This window comes from Macaca fascicularis, chromosome 18 (genome assembly GCF_037993035.2).
Source record: "Macaca fascicularis isolate 582-1 chromosome 18, T2T-MFA8v1.1".
Taxonomy (NCBI): Eukaryota; Metazoa; Chordata; class Mammalia; order Primates; family Cercopithecidae; genus Macaca; species Macaca fascicularis.
This window is the reverse complement of record NC_088392.1, coordinates 989,161-1,003,374: the sequence shown is the minus strand read 5'-3', so window position 1 is coordinate 1,003,374 and position 14,214 is coordinate 989,161. Positions and strand designations below refer to the sequence as shown.

Sequence of the window (14,214 nt, the reverse complement as noted above, 5' to 3'; positions counted from 1 at the left end):
GCAGAGTCTCCCACGCTGTTCTCATGGTAGTGAGTAAGTCTCATGAGATCTGATGACTTTATAAGGGAACCCCTTTTGCTTGGCTCTCACTCTCTCTTGTCTGCTGTCATGTAAGATGTGCCTTACCCCTTGCACCATGATTGTGAGGCCTCCCCAGCCACGTGAAACTGTGAGTCTATTAAACCTCTTTTTCTTGATAAATTACCCAGTCTTGGGTATGTCTTTATCAGTCGTGTGGAAACGGAGTAATACAGTAAATTGGTACCAGTAGAGTGAGGTGTTGTTGTAAATATACCCAAAAATGTGGAAGTAACTTTGGAACTGGGTAACAGGCAGAGGTTGGAACAGTTTCGGGGGGTCAGAAGAAGACGGGAAAATGTGGGAAGTTTGGAACTGAGTAACAGGTAGAGGTTGGAACAGTTTAGGGGGTTCAGAAGAAGACGGGAAAATGTGGGAAGTTTGGAACTGAGTAACAGGTAGAGGTTGGAACAGTTTGCGGGGCTCAGAAGAAGACGGGAAAATGTGGGAAGTTTGGAACTGAGTAACAGGTAGAGGTTTGAACAGTTTGCGGGGCTCAGAAGAAGACGGGAAAATGTGGGAAGTTTGGAACTGAGTAACAGGTAGAGGTTGGAACAGTTTGGGGGGCTCAGAAGAAGACGGGAAAATGTGGGAAGTTTGGAACTGAGTAACAGGTAGAGGTTGGAACAGTTTGGGGGGCTCAGAAGAAGACGGGAAAATGTGGGAAGTTTGGAACTGAGTAACAGGTAGAGGTTGGAACAGTTTGGGGGGCTCAGAAGAAGACGGGAAAATGTGGGAAGTTTGGAACTCCCTAGAGACTTGTTGAATGGATTTGACCAAAATGCTGATAATGTGGACAATGAAATCCAGGCTGAGGTGGTCTCAGATGGAGATAAGGAACTTGTTGGGAACTAGAATAAAGGTGACTCTTGCTATGTTTTAGCAAAGAGACTGGTGGCATTTTGCCCTTGCCCTGGACATCTGTGAAACTCGAACTTGAGGGAGATGATTTAGGTATCTGGCAGGAAATTTCTAAGCAAAGAAAAGCATTCAAGAAGTGGCTTGGGTGCTGTTAAAAGGATTAAGTTTTTGAAGAAAAACAGGGTGTAAAAGTTCAGAAAATTTGTAGTCTGACGATGAGATAGAAAAGGAAAACCCGGCTGGGCGCGGTAACTCACGCCCGTAATCCCAGCACTTTGGGAGGCCAAGGTGGGCGGATCATGAGGTCAGGAGATCAAGACCACGGTGAAACCCTGTCTCTACTAAGAAATACAAAAAATTAGCTAGGCGCGGTGGCAGGCGCCTGTAGTCCCAGCTACTTGGGAGGCTGAGGCAGGAGAATGGCGTGAACTCGGGAGGCGGAGCTTCCAGTGAGCCAAGATCACGCCACTGCATTCTAGCCTGGGTGACAGAGCGAGACTCCGTCTCAAAAAAAAAAAAAAAAAAAAAAAGGAAAACCCATTTTCTGTGGAGAAATTCAAGCCAGTTGCAGAAATTTGCATAAGTAATAAGGAGTCAAATTTTCTGTTTGTTTGTTTTTTGAGACGGAGTCTCCCTCTGTCACCCAGGCTGGAATGCAGTGGCCATGATCTCGGCTCGCCGCAACCTCCCCTCCTGGGTTCAAGTGATTCTCCTGCCTCAGCCTCCTGAGTGGCTGGGATTACAGGTGCCCGACTCCACTCCCAGCTAATTGTTGTATTTTTAGTGGAGACGGGGTTTCACCATGTTGGCCACGATGGTCTTGAACACCTGACCTCAAGTGATCTGCCTGCCTCGGCCTCCCAAAGTGCTGGAATTACAGGCGTGAGCAAGGAGCCAAACGTTAGTCATCAAGACAATGAGAAAATGTCTCTAGGGCATGTCAGAGACATTCGTGGCAGCCCCTCCCATCACAGGCCTGGAGGCCTAGTAGGAAAAAATGTGTTTTTTTTGTGCCTGGCCCAGGGCCCCCGTGCTGTGTGCAGTCTAGGTAAGGACTTGGTGCCCTGTGTCCCAGCCACTCCAGCTGTGCCTAAAAGGGGCCAAGGTGCAGCTTGGGTTGTGGCTTCAAAGAATGCAAGCCCTAAGCCCTGGCAGCTTCCATGGGATGTGGAGCCTCTGGGTGCACAGAGGTCAAGAATTGAGGTTTGGGAACCTCTGCCTAGATTTCAGAGGATGTATGGAAATGCCTGGATGTCCAGGCAGGAGTTTGCTGCAAGGGTAGGGTCCTCATAGAGAACCTCTGCTAGGGCAGTGCAGAAGAAAAATGTGAGGTTTAAGCCCCCACACAGAGTCCTCACTAGGGCACTGCCTAGTGGAGTTGTGAGAAAAAGGCCAGTATCCTCTAGACCCCAGACTGGTAGATCCATCAACAGCTTGCTCTGTGGCCCTGGAAGAGCCACAGACACTCAACTCCAGCCCATGAAAGCAGCCAAGAGTGGGGTATACCCTGCAAAGCCACAGGGCAGAGCCCAAGGCCATGGAAGCCCACTTCTGCATCAGTGTGACCTGGATGTGAGACATGGTGTCAAAGGAGATCGTTTTGGAACTTCAAGGTTTAATGACTGCCCCACTGGATTTCAGACTTGCATGGGCCTTTAGTCCCTTCGTTTTGGCTAATTTCTGTAATTTCGAATGGCTGTATTTACCCAATCACTACACCCCCACTGTATCTAGGAAGTAACTAACTTACTTTTGATTTTACAGACTCATAGGCAGAAGGGACTTGCTGTGTCTCAGATGACACTTTGGACTGTGGACTTTTGAGTTAATGCTAAAAGGACTTTGGGGGAGTGTTGGGAAGGCATTATTGCTTCTGAAATATGAGGACATGAGATTTGGGAGGGGCCAGGGATGGAATGGTATTGTTTGGCTGTGTCCCCACCCAAATCTCATCTTGAATTATAGCTCTCATAATTTCCATATGTTTTGGGAGGGATCTGGAGATAACTGAATCATGGGGGCAGTTTTTCCCCATACTTTTCTCCTGGTAGTGAATAAATCTCCCAAGAGCTGATGGTTTTAGAACGGGAAAGCCTTTCATGTGGCTCTCATTCTCTCTTACCTGCTACCATGTGACTGGAGAAGCCTCATAAAACATGCAAACAGTGCAGATTTCAACAATCCTGAACCAGCAAACAGATGGTCAAGCAATCTGCAAACCCTGTGGCACATCTTTATCTGTTAGGTCCTCGTGTCCAGGTGCATGCTGATGAGAATACTTTCCACCAAATCCGGGCTGCCCTCCTAGAGTGATGGGAAAGCAAAGGGGTTACGTATGGCACAACCTGCAGTTCCGTTCACCAGGTAAAGGTGTGAGTAAAATGCTAGAAACAGAAAGCCACTGAAGAGTTGCCTATAGAGTCCAAACTCACGTAGAAAAGGCCTTGTCCCTCAAGGCTTTCATTGTCAGCAACAGATCTGGTATTGAGATTGCCAAGAATGATTACTCAACCATTAATTTTGCAGAGTAAGAGGAACCAATTTTTAAAATGAGGCTGGGTGTATGGCAGCTCTGAGCATGCCCACATTTAGTATGAAAATGAATGGCACCCCATTCTAGGAGACCTCTGCCTTTTCCCTAGAAAACCACATGATTATGAAAATGGATGGCACCCCCATTCTAGGAGACCTTTGCCTTTTCCCTAGAAAACCACATGATTCTTCCACCCCCTAATTAGAAGAGCACATAAAGTTAGAAACCCAAATTCCTTTGGGCACGACTTCTGTCCTAAGTGTGTGCTTTCGCTTTGCAATAAAAGCTTCTGTCTTTTCACTTCATTGACTCGGTCCTGAATTCTTTCTCACCATGGTGCCAAAAACCCCGGACACCAGCTGTGGCTGGCATCTCACAGGCATTGGTAGACCTTCTTGAACCCTCCAGCAATAGGTGAGGGACAGGAAGATGGCAGGGAGGGAGGCCAGGATGTCCTCAGGGGAGTCCAAGTAGGAACGCCCACTGCTGGGAAGGGGGCCTGTTGTCCAGTTGGTCACCCCTGAGCTGTCCTGGGAGATGGACATGTCTGTTCAGCTTCAGCCTGGCCAGGCTCGCGCACTGAGTGCTGCTTTCTTTGCTGTCTTGGCCCCCGGGTGGTCGTCATCATATTTCATCCTCTATGGAGGACATTTCCTCAAGTCCAGCGCTGGGTGGCCTGGGATAGGCCTAGGACGTCCATCCAGTTGGCTATAGCACCCCTCAAGAGCCTATGGGCCCAGCAATGGTCTGAGGGGCACTTCAAGGTGTGTCCAGCACAAGTCCTGTGCAGTGTGACACCCCACCAGGTGACCTCAGGGTGTATGCCTGCTGCCTGGACCCTGAGGGCAAGCATGCGAAATGACAACTCTCTCTTTGGGAACAAAAGGAGAAGCAGTTTTGGCATGACTTAGTTCCCAAGCTTAATTTTCCGTTTGGCATTGTGAGTTTGGGGTCTTGAGATTCTATTTTCCTTCCACAGCTTCTTTCTCTTTCCTCTTCCTTGTCTCTTCAGTTATAATTTTTTTATTGTTAATATTAACTGTCAGGAATTTGTTTCCAGAACTTGGCTGATTACATGGTCAGTGATTTCTAGGGCAGCAGGAGAAATATTTTAAAAGCTACTTTTAAGAAGCGTTATTTTATTGGAGACGGTGTATTAGTTCATTCTCACGCTGCTGTGAAGAAACACCTGAGAAGAGGTAATTCATAAAGGAAAGAGGTTTAAGTGACTCTTAAGAGGTTTAAGCTCCACATTGCTGGGGAGGCCTCAGGAAACGTACAATCAAGGCAGAAGGCAGGTCCCCTCTCCACAGGGCGGCAGGATGGAATGAATGCAAGCAGGGGAAATGCAGACACAAAACCATCAGATCCCATGAGACTCACTCACTATCACAAGAACAGCGTGGGGGAAAACCACGCCCATGATCCAGCCACCTCCACTCGGTCCTGCTCTTGGACCGGGGATTACAATTCAAGATGAGATTTCGGGTGGGGACACAGCCAAACCATGTCAGATGGGTCACTGGTCTCAAAGTCCTGGCTGCAAGAAATCCTTCCTCCTCATCCTCCCATATTTCTGGGCAGGCACGAGCCACCATAAGCTACTTTAAAAAACAAAAACAAAAACAAAAACAAAAAAAGCTTGGCAGTGTTGGCAGGAAAGTTAAGGGATTCCTTGGGGGCAGGGTTGGCAGGTAAGTAGAGGAATTCCGAGGCTTACGTTTCCCCCAGGGCTGTTGCCTGCCAGGGGTTTGATGTGCCTGCCCTGAGGGCAGCCTGAGGCCTGACACCACCACCCAAAGCCTGGACTCTGGGAGTGTGGCACGAACTCAGGCAAACCCTCCCTTCAGAGAAAAGTGGGTAGAGGTGGGTGCCTGCTCCCACCTTACCTGTGGATGGGAAGAGGGCTGCATCCCTCAAGCCAGAAGCCTGAAGCTGGCACCGGGTGCCTGTCTCAGCCTGGGTGGAATGGTGTTCCTGAGAATTCCCAGCGGTCTGGGGGAGGATCCGCACTTCCTCTCAGTGGGAGGTCCGAGTTACTTTGCTGGTTGAAGAAAAAAGGAAGCGCCAGGCCCTCGCTTCCGCTTCGTGAAAGGGGTGGGTGAGCAGGTCAAGGTGGGCTGTGGAATTCTTCTGTGTGCACATTGAATTTAGAACTTTAGTTTTGACCCATGCAGAAGTGAATATGCATGCTCTGAGAACTCATGAGAAAATCACCAGAGAAAATGAGCCTTGAGCAGAGTCCCAAGAAACCACAAACAAAACATCGGGTGCACAGCGGCTGCCGGTCCTGAGATGATGAGACACAGAATACGAATACGTCTGTGTTTAAAGGAATGAAAAGCAGTAAGGAGGAGAAAGCATCAGAACTGTTAGCAAGTACAGAACAGAAGCCAGTGAAACTCCCAGAAATGAAAATCCGGATAACTAACATTAGAAACAGGATGAATTGGCTAAAAAGGTTAGACATAGCAAAGAGCTGCAGTGATAAGAGGGCTGGACTGAATGATCCCACTTACGTGAAGTTCAAAGGCAAAGCCAAATGTGACCTAGAGACACAGACGTGCAGTAGAACCGTGAGGAAGGGCAAGGGACGGTTAACATGAGAGTCTCATGAGATTGTGATGATCTCCTGGGGAACCAGCATGCAGTGGGAAGGCCCTGGTGACACCTGAGGCCAGTGGGGCATTCTGGACTCGAAGGGTGTTGAGCAGCGGCCCTGGCCTCCACCCACCAGATGCCAGTGGTGGCCCCTCCCTGTGGTGATGACCCAGGCTGTCTGTGGACTTTGCAAGTTCCCCCGGGAGGAAGAAAATTGCCCCCAGACGACAGCCATTGAATTAGAGGTTAAGAGTGTTTCAATTGCTTATACTGTCTTTCTTAGGGTGGGCAGTGCATATGTAGGTATTAACTTTTTATTATTTAAAATGTCTACATATGCACCCTTTATTTTATGATACTTTTTCAGGAATAAAATAATAATATACATTCTCTGGCCTAGTAACAGAATCCTACTAGATAAATGAATATGGACAATAGTTTTCCTGGGAGCTTATAGCAGGGCTTCTCAATGTTGTTATTTAACTCCGTATTGAAAAATGTTGGCCAGGCACAGTGGCTCACATCTGTAATCCCAACACTTTGGGAGGCTGAAGAGGGCAGATCACTTGAGGTTAGAAGTTCAAGACCAGCCTGGCCAACATGGCAAAACCCTGTCTCTACTAAAAGTACAAGAATTAGCCAGCATGATGGTGTGTGCCTGTAATCCCAGCTACTTGGGAGGCTGAGGCAGGAGAATTGCTTGAACCAAGAGGCAGAGGTTGCAGTGAACCGAGATTGCACCACTGCACTCCAGCCTGGGAGACAGAGCAAGATTCTGTCTCACAAAAGAAAAAGGAAAAAGAATAAGAAAAAAGAAAACTATGTAGGAAGAACAACTTTCCAAAAACAGCTTTATCTAGTGTGGAGACACACTTTTGTAGTCCCAACTACTCAGGAGGCTGAGGCAGGAGGACCACTTGACCTTGGGGGTTTGAGGCCAGCCTGGGCAACATAGACCTTGTTTCTGAAAAATAAACAACAAGGCAGGCACGGTGGCTCACGCCTGTAATCCCAGCACTTTGGGAGGCTAAGGTGGGTGGATCATGAGGTCAGGAGTTCGAGACAGACTGGCCAATATGGTGAAACCCTGTCTCCACTAAAAGTACAAAAATTAGCCGGGTGTGGTAGTGTGCGCCTGGAGTCCCAGCTACTTAGGAGGCTGAGGCAGGAGAATCGCTTGAACCCAGGAGGCAGAGGTTGCAGTGAGCCAAGATCATGCCATTGCACTCCAGCCTGGGCGATAGAGTGAAACTCTGTCCCCCCGCCCCCCCCCCCCCCGCCCCAAAAAAAAAGGGAAGTATATTAGGAAGAACGCTGCAAAAGAGTGCAGCGTGGCGCCTGAGAGAGGACTGAGCGCCCAGTGGTGGATTTTCCTTAGGAGCATTTATGGACCTTAAGGTTGGAGCTTAGGGTTGTAAACTGAGTTTCAGCATAGTATTCCAGAGATGTTTACAAATTTACTTATAAAAGTTGAAAGAGGCCTGGAATTGAAGCGGTGTCATTTGTCTGGGGTAATACCCGAGGTTTACAACGAGTGAGTTTAAGAGCGGCAGTTTTATAGGCAAAAGAGAAGAGTTCCCTTATGCAGAGTGAGGGGGTTTCTGAGAGGATTTCCCGCTTCGCAACGAGATGGTTTTATAGATGAGCTTGAGAAGGCGGTGTCTGATTTACACAGGCCACAGAGGATTGGCTGGACCAGGTGTGTCGTTTACGCAGCACTGGAAGAAGCCGGCCAACTCATCCTTTTATTATGCAAATCTTTTTATGCAAATAGGGTCTCTACCTAGGGGCACCACCTTGCTTGCTTTTTTACTGCACATGTGACGACAAAGAAAAGGAAAGGGGGGAAAGAAGTTCCAGGGCCCGTGCTGGGAAAGGGATGGGGGGACCAGGGGAAGACTCAGGGTGCGATGGCGGCGGGGGGACCAGGGGAAGACTCAGGGTGCGATGGCGCGGGGGGACCAGGGGAAGACTCAGGGTGCGATGGCGGCGCAAATTCCAGTTGTGGCACCACTTCCACTCCCGGAACAGTCCGAGCAGCAAGAAGAGGCCGGCCAGCCCTTCCCACGCCGGCAGCAGCCAGTAAGAAGAAAGCAGCATCCGCCTCCAGCTCTGTGCAGGGTATCAGCGTGGAAGCCAGGAGTGAGAATAAAGTGGTGCCGTCTGAGTTTAGCACAGGACCTGTGGAAAAAGCTGCCAAACCTTTGCCATTTAAGGATCCCAACTTTGTGCACTCTGGCCACGGTGGCGCAGCAGCTGCCAAGAACACGACCTGGAAGAACCTGAAACAAATCCTCGCTTCCCAAAGGGCACTGCCGTGGCAACCGAACGATCCCAACTACTTCAGTACTGATGCTCCTCCACCCTTTAAGCCAGCTAAGAAGAATTCTGATGTTCCGGGTCTGCCTGCCAACCACACAGACCCCCGAGCAAACTGCGGCTCGGCACCATTGAAGAGTTTTCCTACATTCGGAGGCTGCCCTCTGAGGTCACCACCGGCCACCTGGCCCTGAGGAAGGCCTCGAGCATCCTTCCCTGAGCCCGAGAAAGGGAGATGAAGTGGAAAGCTGTTTCAAAAACAGACTCTGGACTCGTGATTTTGTTTCATGGAAACAAATCGTTCTGCTGTCAATCTGAAAATGCCAGTGCCGTGCCTTGGAAAGAATGTTTGGATTTAAGGGTTTTTTTGAGTGTGTGTTTTCCCTCCAAGTGTGATATTTCCCGCTGAATTAAATTATACGTCAATTGTTGCCTCAAGTAAAGGTGTTTGACAAGAAAATACAATAAAACTATTCATTTTAAAAAAAGAAAAAAGAAAAGGGAAGGGGAACTTGCATGTTGAACATACCTGGCTTCCAGCTATCCCTTTTCTATCGGCACAGCTGCCAGCATTCGCCTATGCAGGCTTCCAGCTGGCTTCTCCATGTCTGCAGCTCGATTTTACAGGCTGCTCTTTGTTGGAAAAGAAATAATTTTGGGGCAGCTTTTTGTTAAAAGGAAAGCCTTACTGAGGACTCTCTTACCCTAACTGCCTAAATGATTTCTTTTTAGTCCCTGTATCAGAATCAGATGCTGTCTTTAGATACTAGGGAAGTTCGATTACTTCTGAATTCTCCATATAATGAGTTTTGCCTCCAGATGGCCTGTTTGATGGTCACCAGGCGGTCTTTGCTCCCTTCTGAATTGCTCAGGTAAGAAGATTTGTCTCTGGAGCCTGTTCAACGGTCACCAGGTGATTTTCGCCCTCCTCACAGCCTGGGCAACATAGTGAGACCCCCATCTCTACAAAAAATACAAAATAGGCCGGGCATGGCAGCGCACACCTGTGGTCCCAGCTACTCAGAGGGGCTAAGACAGGAGGATCGCTTGAACCCAGGAGGTCTAGGTTGTAATGAACCGTGATTGCACCTCTGCACTCCAGCCTGGGAGATGGAGTCTCAAAAAAAAAAAAAAGTTTTTCCGTGTGTTACGAATGTGCTCTCCAGCTTCAGTGTGACTGTTCGTTGGAGACTTGGGTATCCAAATTGTTTTTCAGATGTAAATGTTAGTGGCTCTCATGCATGGCAAGTTTATGGTCCGCTCTTTAAGTTCTATGGGGTTATCTTCACATCTGTGGCACAAGACTGGTTAGTTTTACATTTGAGAAAAGTGCGTCTGGGGAAGTGCCGCTGCCATCCATCCCACAGCAGGCAAGCAGCCTCCTCCACACTCTCCTCTTCCTCTTCTCAGGCCTGGTCCTCTCCTTTTGCCATCTTTTCTTCCCTCACCCCATCTTTATTGTATCTGTCTGTCTCTAAACTAAACAATATTTTAATCGGTTGCATTTTGTTTTTACGTTGCCTGTTTTTAATATTCATGACGTTCCCTTCCTCTCCCACTTCCTGTCTTCTCCGCATTAAGTTCATCCTCTTTGTACTTTTACCCAAGTGCTTCCCCCACCCCGTTCTCCCCCACCCCACCCCACTTCAGGCAATTCTGAGTGGTGCAGAGGTGTCACGTCCATCTCCTGGGACTGTATAAGTCTGCCTCACTTTCTTTTGAAGGAAGCAGTTGGAAGTTCATTCTTTCTTTTTTTTTTTTTTGAGATGGAGTCTCGCTCTGTCACCCAGGCTGGGGTGCAGTGGCACCATCTGGGCTCACTGCAACCTCTGCCTCTCGAGTTCAAGCGGTTCTTCTGCCTCAGCTTCCCAAGTAGCTGGGATTACAGGCATGCGCCACCACACCTGGATTTTTTTTTTCTTTGTATTTATAGTAGAGACGGGGTTTCACCATGTTGGTCAGGCTGGTCTCGAACTCCTGACCTCGTGATCCACCCGCCTCAGTCTCCCAAAGTGCTGGGATTACAGGCGTGAGCCACTGCACCCAGCCTACTTCTGTTAAATATTATATAAGGGTCCAGGATTTCACGTGTGGGCATCTTTGGGAAGGACTGTATTAGTTCGTTTTCATGCTGCTGATAAAGATGTACCTGAAACTAGGAACAACAACAACAAAAAAGGCTTAGTTAGACTTACATTTCCACATAGCTGGGCAGGTCTCAGAAACAGGGAAGGAGGTGAAAGGCACTTCTTACATGGTGGCAGCAAGAGAAAATGAGGAAGAAGCAAAAGCAGAAGCCCCTGATAAACCCATCAGATCTCAAAAGCCTCATTCACTGTCATGAGACTAGCACAGGAAAGACCAGCCTCCATGATTCAATCACCTCCTGCTGGGTCCTTCCCACAACATGTGGGAATTCTGGGAGATACAATCCGAGATTTCAGTGGGGACACAGCCAAGCCATATCATTCTTCCCTGGCCCCTCCAAATCTCATATCCTCACATTTCAAAACCAATCATGCCTTCCCAACAGTCCCCCAGAGTCTGAACTCATTTCAGCGTTAACCCAAAAGTCTGTACTCCAAAGTCTCATCGGAGACACGGCAAGTCCCTTCTGCCTATGAGCCTGTAAAATCAAAAGAAGCTAGTCACTTCCTCGATACAATGGGGTACAGGTATTGGGTAAATACAGCCATTCCAAATGGGAGAAACTGGCCAAAACAAAGGGGTTACAGGGCCCATGCAAGTCCGAAGTCCAGCTGGGCAGTCAAATTTTAAAGCTCCAAAATGATCTCCTTTGACTCCAAGTCTCACATCCAGTCACAATGATGCAAGAGGTGGGTTCCCATAGCCTTGGGCAGCTCTGTCCCTGTGGCTTTGCAGGGTACAGCCTCTCTCCAGGCTGCTTTCATGGGCTGGCGTTGAGTGTCTGCTAAACGCCATGTTTAGTTTTCCAGGTGCACGGTACAAACTGTCAGTGGATCTACCATTCCGGGGTCTGGAGGACTGTGGCCCTCTTCTCACAGTTCCACTAGGCAGTGCCCGAGTAGGGACTCTGTGTGGGGGCCCTGATCCCACATTTCCCTTCTGCACTGCCCTAGCAGAGGTTCTCCATGAGGACCCTGCCCCTGTAGCAGACTTCTGTCTGGGCATCCGGGCATTTCCATACATCTTTTGAAATGTAGGCAGAGGTTCCCAAACTTCAGTTCTTGACTTTTGTGTGCTCACAGGCTCAACACCACATGGAAACTGCCAAGGTTTGTGGCTTCCAGCCTCTGAAGTCACAGCCCAAGCTGTATGTTGGCCCCTTTCTGCCACAGCTGGAGTGGCTGGGACACGGGACACAAGTCCCTAGGCCTGCACACAGCAAGGAGACCCTGGGCCCAGCCCTCAAAGCCATTTTTTCCTCCTAGGCTTCTGGGTCTGTGATGGGAGGGGCCACCATGAAGACCTATGACATGCCCTGGAGACATTTTCCCCATTGTCTTGAGGACTAACATTTGGCTCCTCATTACTTATGTAGATTTCTGCAGCCAGCTTGAATATCTCCTCAAACAAATGGATTTTTTCTTTTCTACTTCATTGTCAGGCTGCAAGTTTTCTGAACTTTTGTGCTCTGTTTCCCTTTTAAAACAAAATGCTTTTAACAGCACCTGTCACTTTTTGAATGCTTTGCTGCTTGGAAATTTCTTCCACCAGATACCCGAAATCATCTCTCTTGAGTTAAAAGTTCCACAATTCTCTAGGGCAGGGGCAAAATGCCACCAGTCTCTTTGCTAAAACATAACAAGAGTCACCTTTGCTCCAGTTCCCTACAAATTCCTCATCTTCATCTGAAATCACCTCTGCCTGAATTTTATTCTCCCTTCTACCTTCAGAATTACCCAGGGCTCCTGGATAGTAAGGGCAGTGGGAACCACTGGAGCCAGGGAATTGATTCCTGGGACCCGTTAGTCCACTTGGGAGACTGGTTCTGGACCCAGTGACCTACGTCTCCGGGAACAGTTTGACTTCCAGTGGTTTCCACCACAGGCTGGACACGCTTGAGGTGGCTGCTGCTTGACGTCTGGGCAATCCCTTTTGAAGTGCCTTGGTTTGCCACATTGGTAGCAATTAGCAGATGCACTTTGAGGGTTCTGGATTTTATAGGCCTGTAATGCAGCCACTAAAACCTCTGTTTTTGTCTTATAGTTCCTCTCCTTCTCCTGGGCCTCCTCCAGGGTTTTATTGTAAAGGCTGAAGTAGCCACTTTGAAGAGGTTCTTTAGAAGAGGTTCTATTTGAACCTGTGGCCAGTTTTTGCAATTTTCTTTTGATATTAGGGGCTGCCTGAGTAATAAATTTGTTTTTTAACATTAACTGTCTGTTAACAGAATCAGGAGGCAGGGAGGTGTTTTATAAGCCTTTTCGTATGCACATCAGAAAGCATTTTTCCCCCCCTGCTCATTTATAGAATTGTTGGGATTCCAATTGGAATTTTCAAGGGGTACTGCCTCCCTCCCTACTGGGAATGGAGGTTTTGCTATCTGCTCACCCTTCTTTCTTTTAGACTTCTTCCTTTAAGACTTTTAGACTAGCTATAGGAGATGTGGTTATCTCCAAATGTGTCTGCTGCCTGTAAGACTGCTTCCCTCCCCGCCAACCAACAGTTAGGTTTTGGCTTAAAAGTAGCATAGCATCTTTTTAAGTTAGATTAAACACTTGGATTAAATTTTGGAAAGCCTCTATATATTAATTAGGGTTATTAGAGAACCTCCCCAGGTCCCCCTTTATTTGTTTAAGGTCCTGCAATGAGCAGGAAACTTGAACCCAGTAGCACCATTGGGCATTTCCTGCAGGGGCAACAGCAAAGTTGGGAGTTTCTTGAGGGGCACTACCAGAGGAACTAATGATCTGGCTATTGTGGGGCAGGTAGGGCACCCAGAAGTTGTGTTTGAGGGTTCCCCAAGGGTTTGTTTTCTTGACTCTGGGGAACCATCCTTTGCAGGCTTGCCTGACGTGGCTGCCAAGAGGGTAGGGTTAACTGTACAATGCTTATAAAGATTTAGGTTATCTTGCAAGGCAAAGAAAACCTGTACACTGGGAACCTTGGACCATTTGCCCTTTTGCCTACAGAAAAGTTTTAGTTGCTGATAGTATAGAAATCAAGACTTTCCTTGGGCCAGGTTTGTTTGTTCCTAAGATGGTAACAAGGCCACACCCTGTGTAACAGAATATACGCCACTTTCTCTTTAGAGTCTTAGGGTTAAATGAGTTCCAGTGATTTAGAATGCACTCAAGGGGAGTACAGAATGCAGATGGTTTGTTACCCATCTAGAAAGAGTGGCAGACAAGGCATTCCTTAGTCCCGTTCCTCCCTTTGGCGTGACCAAGGGTGGAAGGAAATAGAGAAAAGGCATTGCCCTTTTGCCCTTCTCTTTCCTCCTCTCCTCTGGGTCCTGGCAACCACTATAGGTGCCACCCCATGGATACAAGTGTGACCTTTACTCATGGATCCGGAGGAGATAGTAGGCAGGACTAGTCACACTTACCTGTGCAAGACCCTAGCTTTCCGCCCTGTTGGATTCTTAGACCCACTCAGCCCAAAGCCTCCCAAGGTATCCAATAGGCCTGGGAGAGATTATGTAGTAGCTGGACTTGGGCAAGACTCTTTAATGGAGAAAGTGTTTTAATGCCCTATTTGGCTTCCCTTGCTATGTCCCCAGTGAAAAACTGGAATCCCACAGAATGGGACTGATTAACCTCAAATGCAAAATTCTTTTTTGTTTAAATCCCAATGTCGTTGAATGCAGAACAGGCGCCTTAAAAGAACATGAGAACTGA

General features: G+C 48.1%; 1 protein-coding gene and 1 pseudogene across 4 annotated transcripts in view; one reads left to right on the top strand and one right to left on the bottom strand.

Moving 5' to 3' along the window:
- Window positions 1-14,214, bottom strand: part of TXNL4A (thioredoxin like 4A) — a 51,930-nt gene that overhangs the window by 25,910 nt on the left and 11,806 nt on the right. The gene's annotated exons all lie outside the window — the stretch shown is intronic.
- Window positions 7,921-8,745, top strand: LOC102127583 (INO80 complex subunit C pseudogene; annotated as a pseudogene).